The 13,342-nt window shown below is 36.0% G+C and overlaps 1 protein-coding gene across 2 annotated transcripts in view; it reads left to right on the top strand.

The window, feature by feature from the left end:
• The window catches only part of Con (leucine rich repeat protein connectin), a 355,327-nt gene that overhangs the window by 184,770 nt on the left and 157,215 nt on the right, over positions 1–13,342 (top strand). For both annotated transcript variants that reach the window (XM_072003046.1, XM_072003047.1), the window contains one exon: positions 3,862–3,938. The gene's annotated coding sequence lies outside the window, so the exon portion shown is untranslated. The remainder of the gene's footprint in view (positions 1–3,861; positions 3,939–13,342) is intronic.

The raw sequence follows: 13,342 nt of genomic DNA on the forward strand, positions 1-13,342 counted from the left end.
AGAAGCCAAATAGTTGGCGAAAGTTTTCGATCGAGTTGCCGGTTGTTTATCAGCCGAACCAATCGAACAAATTGATTTTTCAAATTACTTGAAAATTTTCAAGTATATTTTGTACCATGACAATTTAATTTTAACATTGAAATCCAGCTAACGTTTCATTCAAACGTAACCTTCTCACTTATGAAATATTCCGACATATCCGTTCAATGTTTTATAACGTTGATAATTTACTAATTCCTCCGTTGAATATTTTTTTCATATTTTCTACGTCTTTGTAAAATTCCTACTGTTAAGAAAAGATATAATGGATGCATTGTACGGAATATTCATAGCTATATGAAAAGAAAACTTAAATATTTCAGCGAGCAAGCTATATATATATACATTCTAAACATAGATAATCGATCGTTATTACCTGATCAATTTTACATCTTCGGTGCTGACAATAATCTATTACATGTATCGTTCTATAGCGATCGAAATAAATGAAAGTTTGCCGATACTATCAACAAATACAGAGAATAGAATGGATGACGTAATAATATCCATAATAATTTCCAATTACACTTTTTTATTCTATCTAATATTTCTTCATTGTTTGCGATCGAATATTGTCACGGTGAAACAGAATTTGAGATTCATTAATATTGATTATTCCTCCATCAATTCTATTCGTAACCTTCGTAATTTTCGCCCATACATTTCTCCAGTTACCTCTGATTTCTGCTTAAATGGAAATATTGTAAATTAACTATTTAATCGCTAAATCTCTTTCATTCGCTCATTATACATTCGCCCGTTGATTTTCGATCACGAAATCGGTCACTTTTTACAAACAGTTTAATTTGAAAAAAATGAAAATGTTGTACAACCCCCGTAAAGTAACTTTCTCGTCATCGGTAATCGGTTTATGTTCCATCGAATAATTAATTCCTGTTAATGAGCAGCAAGCCAAGCTTTTTCGACTCGTGTCGCCAGGATAATTGAAGCGGCTGATCCCATTTGCTAGCATTAAACGCACAACGAGTCCTCTCGAATTATCTTGACAAGTGTGTTGCTGACTGGTAATTACTTGTTCGCAATTAACGAAACAAATAGTCGTGTCGCAGGTCTACGAACATATTTTTCCGATTTAAATATCTCGATTTAATATGAATACCGTGGTTGAAATTTTAAATATCCCAATTTTTCGATAAATTAATTCCACGATTCTAGCAAACACATAATAGAATATCTAGAGATTTGAATTTTTCGAACATTTCAATTTCATTGTTCGAAATACTAAAGATTTAATATCCTTGATGCGTTAACTGTATTGTTCTACGATTATGAATACTTAATTGTTTTATAATGTACAATGGGCTGTATTTTAGTAGCGATTTTTCACGTCCATAAAAACAAATTTGCCCGAAAACAATTTCCACGTCGGCCGGTTTTATCGTTAAAGACCTGGGACACTTTCACGTTAAACAAACTTTCTCGGTGTACTTAGTTGCGTGCCCTCGGTTTAATCGAACGTTAAGATCTGCAAGTACGTTGGGCTGTGATTTATGCGTCAGATAGCACTGAGAAAATAGCCTCGTATTAATTGTCCAGCGAGACATCGATCTTAATAGAAATTATATTGCCAGCGATTAGATTGACCTTCTTTTCTCTTCACAAGATTTTCTTTATCGCTTCACGGATAAAAATCCATCCTTCAACTTTCCTTTCTTCGTCAAAATTTTTCAACATTTTCTTCAACTCTCTATCTCGAGTTAAAATTTGAAGAAACGTAATCATAATTTCTGTTTTATAATACGTAGGATATTATTTACGTTCAACCTTGCTGTATTTCTTTTATTTTTCACCTTGCAATATCAATGATTATTAATATAAGTCGAGATTGCAGAAAATTACTGAAAGCTGCTGTACGTAAGTGGTGAAAAAAATTGGATTTCTTTTACTTAAACCAGGAATGTGTAATTATTATATTTCACGAATGCATTGCTACGACTTGAAGTCATAAGTCAGACTCGTAAGATATATTCTCGTGGTTTATATTATATTTGTTATGAAAAATTGCACTTCGTTGTGTATATAGCCGCAGTCACGCAGCGACTAGACGAGTCGTACGTCATTTTTGGTAGCGCATTAAAGAACCGAATAGTTTAAGGAAATTCCACTTCCTTTAACCCCATTTTCTTCGTAACAGCGGGAGGAAAAATCTCGAAAAATTACTCCTTTAGTTTGATTGATGTATCCCTTTTTTCCATATATCGATTTCTTTTACCCTTCTGCGTGTAAAGATATTAGGGTAGAATAGTGAGGTAATGAGTACCTTTCAGAGTGGTAACACCTCATCTTTTATTCAAGATACGACAATGTTATTGCGATGGATACTTAAACGAACGCTTAAATGCAATAACTAAAAAACTATAATAAATTACAAATCTACTTTGCCGATGTAAATGAGAAAAAAAAAAAAAAAAGAAGTGTAAATCACGAAACGTTCGAATGTTTCATTTCTCGACATTTTTATTTTTTACGTTATACATACGCATTTCCATCCATTCTTAAAATCTCCGGAAAAATAGTATTTGTCGAGTTTAGCATAGAAATTATAATGCCATTTAGGACAGGGAATAAAAGAAAGAAATTTTTGAATGAAAAGATTCCATCTGTAAAGAACTACAAGCACGTAAATAAAGATTAGCGAAAGAGATATTTTCCGTGTGCGTAGAATTAGAAAAAAGAAAGGACACAAAATGGCAAACAGAAATTTTTACGAAAAAATTTACGCTACTAAAACATTGTCGAGTCACTGCTACTGTCTAATATTTTCTTCTACGATCTTCCTCTGTTTACACAAAAATAAACCCAAAAGAGGTATAAAGCACGGGGAAGACATTTTTGTGAAAAGTTTAACCTGTAAAAAGATTTGACTCGCTCTTTCCCCTCTCGCCATTTTTTTACCATTTCTTCTCCATTTATGCACGCGCGAGAGCAAAGAAAGCGCAACACAAAAACGAAGTTTTTGCGAGAAATGTTATTTAACTGAGACTACCAAGAAGCATGAGAAAAGGAATATTTCAAATCATCTTCTTAACGTTTTCGTTCCACAAAAATTTTTTTCCACTTACGTAAAACTAAAAACAAAATATATACAAAGTAGTAAAAGAGAAATTTTTATGAAAAATGTAACCTACAAAAATGTAGGAACAGACATTGCAAAAGAGAGAAACAGAGATCACCCCTTCCTTCCAAACATATTCTTCTAAACTTCCTTCTCCGCTGACAACATAAAGGGAATAAAAGGTAGAAAGGGGGGAAAAAAAGGAAGCGAAAAACGCTTGTTCCAACCACGTGAATCGCTCTGTAGAATCATCTTCTCGCCCGAAGCGACACCCGCTTCCGCCCAGCCGCGTTTCCTTCTTTTCCTCTGCTCTCATACGCGCTGGCTGTACCTCGTACTACTCTGTAGCCAAACGACGGGGCAGGCTCGTTAACAACTCGTCCTTACTAATTAGTACGAGGGTCGGATCGATCAGAACCAATTAGGTACGGCAGGGTATCGGTACCTTCTCTGTCGATTGAAATCCGCACTTTGTAGCAGCGATTAAGATACGAGCGCTTTCGCGTGTACATTCCATTTTCCAGCATTTTGGTTTTCCGTGGATTTTCGTCACAAGAGCAGCGATTGATGGAACGTAGCGTTTGTAAATATTCTGTGATTTCTTTTACATTTTTTCTAATATTTTCTTGATTAGGAAGATCGAGATGTGGGAATTACAGTGGCTGTAAAAATGTATCGACACTTCATTCTGATCTTTTCTATATAACTGTTTCTCGTCATTAATTATGGATTAATTTTTGTTACAGATTGAAATACCCTTGGTACCGTGATCCTGCTGTCTTCTCCGGAAGCTCCTCGAGCGAACGTTTCATCTTCAAACTAGGTAAATAGCACAAAGATTTGTTAATTAAAGTTTCATAACTATAGACTCATTAAAGAATATTACTAATTCGATCAAATAGATAATCAATGATTGGTCGTCGTATGGTACATCAGCGAATATAAATAATACATTTTAATTTGCAATATTTCCAAACAACCTCAAAAGACGCGGAATAAAATATTAAGAAAGAGCGGAATATTGCTAGATCCGAACATAATCGTACAAGGTTTAATAAAATTTTCCAAAGTAAGGGATGCTCGTTCGCGGTTGATTTTCGCGGCCTGAGCGTAGCAGTGATCAATTTTATAACGCGATTAATACCTGGAAACCGCGGTGCTACAAGTACGTAGGAGAAGTTGAAATGGCCGATATTTTATAAAGTTGCCAGGGATAGCGTGGTTTACAGACACTCGGCGCGAAAATGCTGGATCACCGGCCGATATGTGTTCGCATAAGTCACGGAAAAATACTATAAGAAGGGAACCGCGGCGCGATAAGCTCGCCACGTTTAAACTTCTTACACTCGGTTCCGTATCGAACTTCTCCGATGAATAACCCAAGACGTAGCCGTACGTCTCGCAAAAATGTACATTGATTCTGTTTTTCATCGAAAAATTGTACTTTTGCGTGAATCCGAAAAATGCTCGAGTGGAGAATTATTTATATTATTTTTATTACGAAATATTTTATTACGTTTGCTATTTTTAACACGAAACGATAATTACAAGGAATATTTGTTATCTTCCTTCGGGGTGTGAGAAAGGAAATTTTTAATCGCTTAACATTTGGTAGCTGAAAAATTTATATTAATAAATCGTGTCATTTTTTTATTTTATTCGATTTTACATTCAATATTCTAACTACCAAAATGATTGAAATGATCGATTTATACTTGTTAATAGAAGAAGAATAAATTAAAGAAAAAAGCATTATGATTGTCACTTCAAAAGTAGTTGATACTAAAATAGTAGAACTGTAGTAGAAGTTGCAACGTAATTTATTCAATCCACTTTGTTTTGTGACGCCAGAAAGCTCTTCAGTTCGAAATGACTCTATAAAACAATACAAATATAATTTCGCTATTTTACATTCAAGCTAGTTTATTTCGAAATGAATATTCAAATACACTTTGTTTTTCATTTCCACGATCATTAAATCCTCTTATTGTTAGTGTGCTAACTAAATAAGAATCTCGGTACATTAAAGAATATTTAGAAGATTAAACGATAATTATGTCAATTAATAGAAGCTCAAATTTAATAATATGCATCGTAAGTTACGAATTGCTGTTGAGCTGAATAGACAGGTGTTGAGATATATTTGTACTTGATGAAGCTAATGCCAGTGTTGACAATATAATGGAGCCACATTGTTGTGCGCCACAATGATGCTGTCTGTGCCGTAGATTTGTGGCTGTTTGATAAAATCACGTCATGGCTGCGTATTATATAGCCGTGGATATGAATTGAAAATGATTTCTGGTACTTTTATCGTCGAATATTTCAATGAAAAATAATTTTCGCTAGTTTTATTGTGCTATATTTGAATGCAATGTTATTCCATATAAATTTCGTGAAATATATGGAGGATAAAAGTGAAACGCCTCTCGTTAGTATAATACATAAAGTAACGAGCGTATAACCAGGGAAATGCTTGCTCGCAAATATATCTAATTTTGTTGCGTGGACTAATTATAAACGATTTTAAAATTTTTACTTGCAGTAGTAATTAGAAATTAAATTAAGCTATATCTCTATACAACGTACAAGGACTTTCTCTATAAATATCGCTCGTTCGATCAAAGCAACGATCCTAGATACACGCATAATTAATTATGTTTTTATAATAGCTAACAATAATTATCCATACTCTGTCGTAATTAGTATTAGATTCATCGTTGTATAATTGTATCCAGTGATCAGTGTGAAATAACCAATCAGACGTGCTTTACTTTGCCTAGTCATCTTCTCGTAAATGTACTTGCCTTAACCTACCTGCTTCTGAGGGATGCAAATTCACACGGCGCAAGAGCGCGAGTCTCGTGGAATATAGAAGGCGGGGAGAGAAACGCGTAATCCGCACACACTTGGTCGATATGCAAATCTTGGAAGGCACTTCATAAACAGCTACATCACTTAAGCATTGTACGCCGGGCTGCTATTGAGGATAATCTTGGCGTGCCATTTCGCGAAACAATATGATTACATTTGCATAGCGACCTCGCGCTGGGTTAAAGGGGGGGAGTGGAAGGGACTGGTTAAGGGTGATCTTCCGTATCTGTTCTCTTACGACCTGGATTATCGATTTCGTCGTGTTGCGCGCGATTCGAGGCGTAAACATCTACCGATCGTTTTCGACAATACAGTCGATTACTTGGCGCGTACGGCGCTTCTAATGGAATTGAATTTAATGAAACTTGGCAAGTAGATGTCGTTGAATATCGAGTTCACGGCAGTTTGCTGGTTTGTTGGAGCGGTTGCTTGTTTTTCACAAAAGAGAAGCGAATTCGCGCGATAATGGAAACGATGACAGTGGAACGTGGAATGAGATGGCACGATCGCAGTGCGTTCTTCGGTTTTATTAGCGTGAAAGTCTTCTATGAGCTTTCGCTAATGATTTACGTTTTTCTTGCTAACAAAATAGCGGACAAAAATATGAAATACGACAGAACAAAGCTACCCAAGAGGATGTTGGGAAAAACTGATACTATTAAACAGAAAGTCACCAGACGAAAGGAGAAATTAGGCCACCCAGCTGAAAACTACGTTACAGCGGTACGATAGAGAAAATGTAAACCTATTAAATATAAAGGTGCAAGTAGAAACACAAAAAGGACCATCGGAACAAATCTCCAAAAAGTTCCGCGATAAGAATGGAAGGAGAGTGCTAAACTCGTTCTATAGCAAAATGTATAAAGACATTAGTAAAAATGAACTGGAGAAATTTAATTAGCCGAATATGAACATCCTACTTGTAGTGAAACAAATTATCGAACGAGCAAGATTACTCGAGAAGTTAGACTGGGTTACAAAAACCGAAAAAGAGTGCAAACACAAAATAGAAGAAATCTACGAATGCAGACTATAGAAAGAGGTAGAGTAGGAAAATAGGAGTCACGTTCTAACCAAATGCCCAAATCTACAAAAGAAATTAGACCGAGGTGGTTGGAGAACAGAGAGCTGACGCAAATCCTAACAGCGGATACAGAGAAACCAGTATGGGAATTGGCAAACTTCATCAAAGCAACCCTAAAGAGCCTTCTGCATGAAAGAGTAGAACTAAACAGACACAGACTCCATAGTCAAGCAAGTCTAACAAATACGTCCTTCTAAATACACAAAATGGATATACATATACTATATAATGTACAGCATAAATTATATATATATAAGTTAAGGTATTATAATAACAAATACAGATTAAAGACAAGAAGACATATATTGGTCATAAGACAGTAGTTTACATATAACAAACATTAGACATATAAGAAAGATAAATAAAATATGTGATTCTAGCAGGCAACTGGGTCCATTATAATATATAAATGACTGAAGAAAATAAAAAAATAATACTTTTTTGTTATTAAGTATTTAACAATGGAGGTTTATAGAGGATGCTTCGTGACAATGTTTTGAAAAAGTCTATCTAAAACAATTGTACATTTCCATTAAAAATAGTAACACAATTGTTAAATATACATGACCGTAGTATTGTTTGAAAATAAATGGTACAAATGTAGTACTCGTCGTATCATTCATCTTTTTCTTCCAGCTAATAAATCAGTGTCATTTAAACACCTAACAAATACACTTAAAAATATATTTAAACTGTAAAATTTATTTACGAGAGAAAAAATACAAAAGTACGCTACCCGCTTTTAGATTTATCAATTTCGTATTAATTTTCGATATATTTAAACTTGTGAAAAGTATAAATTTAGAAATCGTAATACGAAGAAGTAAATTTATACGTAATTTTTATAAATTTGTTTAGAATATTCCAAATAAAGAATGAAAGATAGTTTTATATATATATATATAAGTGATTAGTTGTTTATTCCCATTTTTCATCACGGAGTGCGTAACATTTATCATCTGCTATAAAGCGGGAACACGACTTCCAACTTCGTTAAAATTCAGCTTTTACGTAAACATCGTTACAATTCTTCATAATTTTTACTCCATTTGCGAAGATTATGTTTCATATAGACTGACTAACGAACCTTCTAAACTCCATACTTATCTGACTACGAACTTGTATTATATTTTCCTTTCAGCAACTTCTATCCATCCTTGTTGTATCTTTCGAAACCGGAAGTATCCGAAACCAAGCACTACCACCGTTACCAAAGTAAACGCCGAAGTTTGCTTGCTACTTCTATACTCGTACACTAAGCTGATCTCGTGATACGATGATATTGCCGGTATGATGCATGTCAAACCGATGAACAACTTGGACAATTCTTACGATACGATCAACCAGTGATCGTAGCATAATTTTGCAGTGAACATTTTTGAAACCAAATGTTTCGTTTTAAGAGAAGAATGGTTATGAACCTCTGTAAATTTATACGTACAATAACCATTTTCCCTTTTCTAATTTTTATCATTAAGGATAAAATCATATAGAAATTCTAACGTTGTCGTTGTACCACGTGTCAAAGTACGTTGACTTGGTTGAAAATTTCATCGTAGATAATAATTGATCTATAAGCGGACAATCAGACGATCAGCGGACAGGCAGACGCCTATGTGGATTTAGCTTCTTTAACCCATGCATCTCACGCACTCAGAGCCAATCAGCGAATAATCAGACAAGGGAGAACTCTAACCGTTTTTCTCAATACTTTCACACCTACAAAAACACGTTTCTTCACCCGCATCGACACGCCCAGCGCTTCAAGCACAATTAGTAGAAAAAAATAATGCAATCACCACATCCACCAGGACACATCATCAAACGGAAGTAACCCTGGTTCAGATAAAATCGAGGCGCATTTCAGCAGACAGGCAGCTTTTTTCGCTAGCAACGCTCCAACATTCTACCCATTTAAATTCAGCATTCATTCACACAGTTTCATTTTCCTTATCATTTTGTACTTATACAACTTTACCAATTCTTGGTCCAATCGAACGACACAGTGACGTATGAATAGTAATCGAGTAAAAGAAAAATCAAATCCTCGGAATACCACGTCACGTTATATCGTGATGAATTAAATTTTCTTAGGAATTTTCCAGCTGTTTCAGTTTGCCCCGAAAATAATAAGGAATTTCAATCTGACTAACGATTTTGCGATCTCCAAGATCCAAAATTCGCTCGTTTAAAGCACACGTGTTATAAGACACGTAGAGTAAGATGCAAACGATGATCGTAATTAATCCCACCCACTGTGAGCAGCCAGCCAGACGATAAGGCTGGCCGCATAATTAGACGTGCCTCGGTGTACTTTGCCGGGAAATTCATCGCTGCAAGTGATGTATATTCATAAACAGAGCAGCTCGAAAACTGAAATCGAGCGTCACATCGTTGAAGTCGTGGCCACAAAAGCGACAAGTTAGCGAAGAGATGGGGCTGGCTGGAACATGAGAAAGAAAGGTCGTCGTCGAGAGGAAGATACTGAAAGCCAGCGGCTGGGTCGCGTAATTGTGAACTCACCGGAATCAATATAGTACCAGGGAAATAACAGTATGCCACGTGATACACTGACTCGAGACTAGACTCTGTCGTGGTTTATTGTTCGCGTTGCAGACACAAACCTAACGCCTCGATAACGCCACTCGAGCGCGTCTTTTGCTCGCTTAATTAACCTGCCTTCGGCGAAAGTCGAAGCTGCGAATCTTGCCGGGTACCATCCTGCAGAGATTTGCGTTGCATTTCACATGGTTCGTCGGTGGGATGTTGGTTGATTCGCTCGACGTAAATTACGTGGTAATTTGACGTCGATGCAGAGAAACGAGAAGGAAACGCGAGACGTAAGAGTGTCGTCAGGGGATGGTTTTAAGATTCTGACGATTTCCTTGTGCTTCGGATTAATCGAATCAGCCTTTCGAGGAAATAGTCTCGAGTTGGACTTTTATTCCATCGGTATCCTAGTACGATATAACTTGTTTACTATGCATTTTTGTTAACTCTGAATAATTTTTCTAAAAATAAACATCATGCTTGTAATAAAGTTACATTTTTGCACAAGAATTGGAATCGATATAACTAAAAGTAACTTTCAAGTAACTTTTCACGATTATCGACGCGTTTAATTCACAGATACTACAATTTATATCTTGCTCCGAATTTATTCTCAACATTAGAATTTCAGAGTTTCTGGTATTTCTAGCATTACGCTATTAAATATCATAAATTCTGAACATTCATGAACATCTCCTACCTCTTAAAAACTATTAATTCTGAAGATTTCAGTACTTCGGTACTTCAAATATTACGCTAACGTGATATCTAATATATATTATTATACCTCAAATTTGAAATATAAATGACTAAGAGTTCCTTAATTAGATTTCGAGAATAATAAAGATATCAGATATTACGAATTCTTGTGAGTAGTTTTCGTATAGAGGATTGCCATCTCTCAGACGGTACAGAGATTTGCTTTCCATCATAGAATCCGTGAATTATAAAAGGTTTTGTTGGTGTTCCCAAGCGCCGAGTGTGCCGTGTTTTGTCTCCGCAAGAAAGTCACTCGAAAGATGATATCGCATGCCCGTGTAATTTGCGTGGAAATGCAGTTTGAGAATACAATTTAACGCTTCAGCGATACGTTCCGTATGTTGGAGCGCAATTACACATTTCCTGCGTTCAAATTCTGCAAACCTACACACAAGCACAAACCGAAATTAATCCCTTTCAACCTTTCGATACATTCGATTTACGATCTTTTATAATGCTTATGAGTCATAAAAAAATCGACGAGCTATATATAATATTTGTTAACGCGTTTATTCGTTTCTGTGCAGTTTATTCTATAAACGTTTAAAATTAATTTATATTGTACTTTTTTGATAAAAAATTTGTTCTCTCTATAATTTTCTCTCTGTTTCAGACAATTATTTTATTACCATTTATTCGTTCGCTCTTATTATATTAACGTTTTTTGGCCGATTCTGGCTCGATTACGTTTCATTTTTATCAAAAACGTATCTAACATTGAAAACAGCAGATACGATTCTGCTTGCAGTTTCATATAACAAAGTTTCGTTTTTCTCATAATTAAATTTCCCTAGGAAAAGGTGTATCCTACATATCGTCTATCAGATAAATCGATTTTGCTACTCGGTTATACCAAGCCAAGCATAAAAATTCGAGATTAAAAATCGAAACTTTCATCGAAGAACATAGCGTACATCCGGATTATAATGATCGTAATCCATGTAAATAACGGAACGGAACTGATCATTAACAAATGGAGAAATCGAGTTAGCATCGTTACTCTGGATCACTTTCGCGCTTTAATTTCTCTATAACTTTTTGTGAAAAAAGAAAAGAAGATAGGAAACGAGTTTATTTCATCTCCTCTCTTTCAATATCCGCCGATAGCCACGGCGATATTGTAGCGAATCGTTTCATTACATTTTTGCCACCGAATTTTTATCGCTTCTTTTTTTGTTCAACTTGGTCAGTGATAAAAAAAATTGGATATTCTCGCAGTTGCTGCGAGTTAGTTACGATGGTTAAACGATGATCGCGAATTTTTCGCGTATTTCAAGGAAAAGAACGAAAAGAAAGAAAAATTGCAGGTGCAATCGAGTTGTTGGTGCCATTAATTCGAGGCTTTTGATTCAAAAGGAGAATTCTGACGCAAAGAGCGCTGCAATTGTAACTTAGTCTGGCAATTTGACGCGTCTTCCGCACTTGCTGGCAAGCGTTTGTCAGTTTTTGCAGGCAAACGCTATATGCAAAGGAGTATGGGAAGATGGGACAATTTACGCGGCGATGGTTCAGCTTGGCAAGAAGGCAAGGTTGTTGCGGCGATTTCACAGAGATGGTTTGGGGGTGAGATTGTTGGGTGTTCTGGGCTAGCAGTTCTATTTCGTGCCATGTGATTTCATTGTGCATTCAAAAGATAGCACCTCCTCTAGAAGAATTCAAAGCCATTTTCTTCGTCTTTTCTATTCCTGAAACAGCAAGACAGTGTCAAATATCGTTTATATCGTTTTATATCATTCACGTATTTCCTAATCCTATATCATCTACGAGTATTTAATACTCTGTTAAATGTCGTATAATAATGTGTGTCATCGTTTGTTTGGTACATAATGAACTAGCCAATCTGTAAATTGTAGTTCTTCCCCGTTTCCAGGCACGCTTGTTATTTCTGCAAGAAATGTATCGAGCTTTTTATGATAATATATGCGAAACACTATTTTACACGAAATAGCAACGAATTATTCGTTACCACTATAATTCCCAATCAATTGCAGTAATGCTACAGAAATGAAACGTTAATTTAGATTCAAGCTGCTACTACATTGGAAAATATAATCGTAACTGTAAATCTGTTCTTCGACTGCTCAAGTATTTCTTTAAAAATCTATAAATGCATAGAAAAATTCATCGATGCCAAAAGAGTTCTTCGAATAAAACGCTTGAAATACCTCTCAACTACAAAATTCACTTACACAAATTTTTACAAACGAGATACTAAATACCCTCTCTTAAACAGAAACAATATTCCAAAATCTTGGAAGCAAAACCAGAATACAGAATAATCAGTTATGATTCCCCTCTAAATTCCTCTAGTCGTCCTCAACGTACTGAATTAGCGTCGCATCTTTTCGATCATTGTCGCGAGACGACGTAAGTCGTATAACGAGTCTCGGAATAGACGGAAATACGACGGGAGAATAAAGAAGATAGCGAAACGGCGTAATTTATGTGCTGAGCCGCGGAAATTTACGAGACTACCGACCGGTGGCTTCGCGAAATCTTAGAGCAACGTAAGCCGTGGGGATTATTTCGCTCATTTCCACCCGCCGGATCTCTGTCGTTCTGTGTTTACACGTCGTAATACGTTGTTACGTTATCGTTTCGGCGACGAAGGCGAACGAGGGTTAGACAGAAGGTGCGACCAGCCGGAAAAGGAGTTACGCGTGCAAACCGGGTTTATTTTGTTGATCGCACGTCGAATGGTACTCTCGTACTAATTCCGACTGCTGCGTAGAACTCGTCAATTCTGAGAAACGTGTACTATAGAAACGTTGATGAATGCGTGGAGAACGAGAGATGCCCGGGGGATAACGATGGAAGGATGAATGGATCTACCGCAGGAAACGATGTGTATTTGAGGTTTGCGCAAGCGTGTACGATGATTTATCCAGCGTGCTGGATCATTTTGGATTAATTCGAATGTCATATACATACGTCGGTAAGTTATGGATGATGTGTTACTT

The sequence above is a fragment of the Bombus fervidus genome, chromosome 5, assembly GCF_041682495.2.
Source record: "Bombus fervidus isolate BK054 chromosome 5, iyBomFerv1, whole genome shotgun sequence".
Classification (NCBI taxonomy): domain Eukaryota; kingdom Metazoa; phylum Arthropoda; class Insecta; order Hymenoptera; family Apidae; genus Bombus; species Bombus fervidus.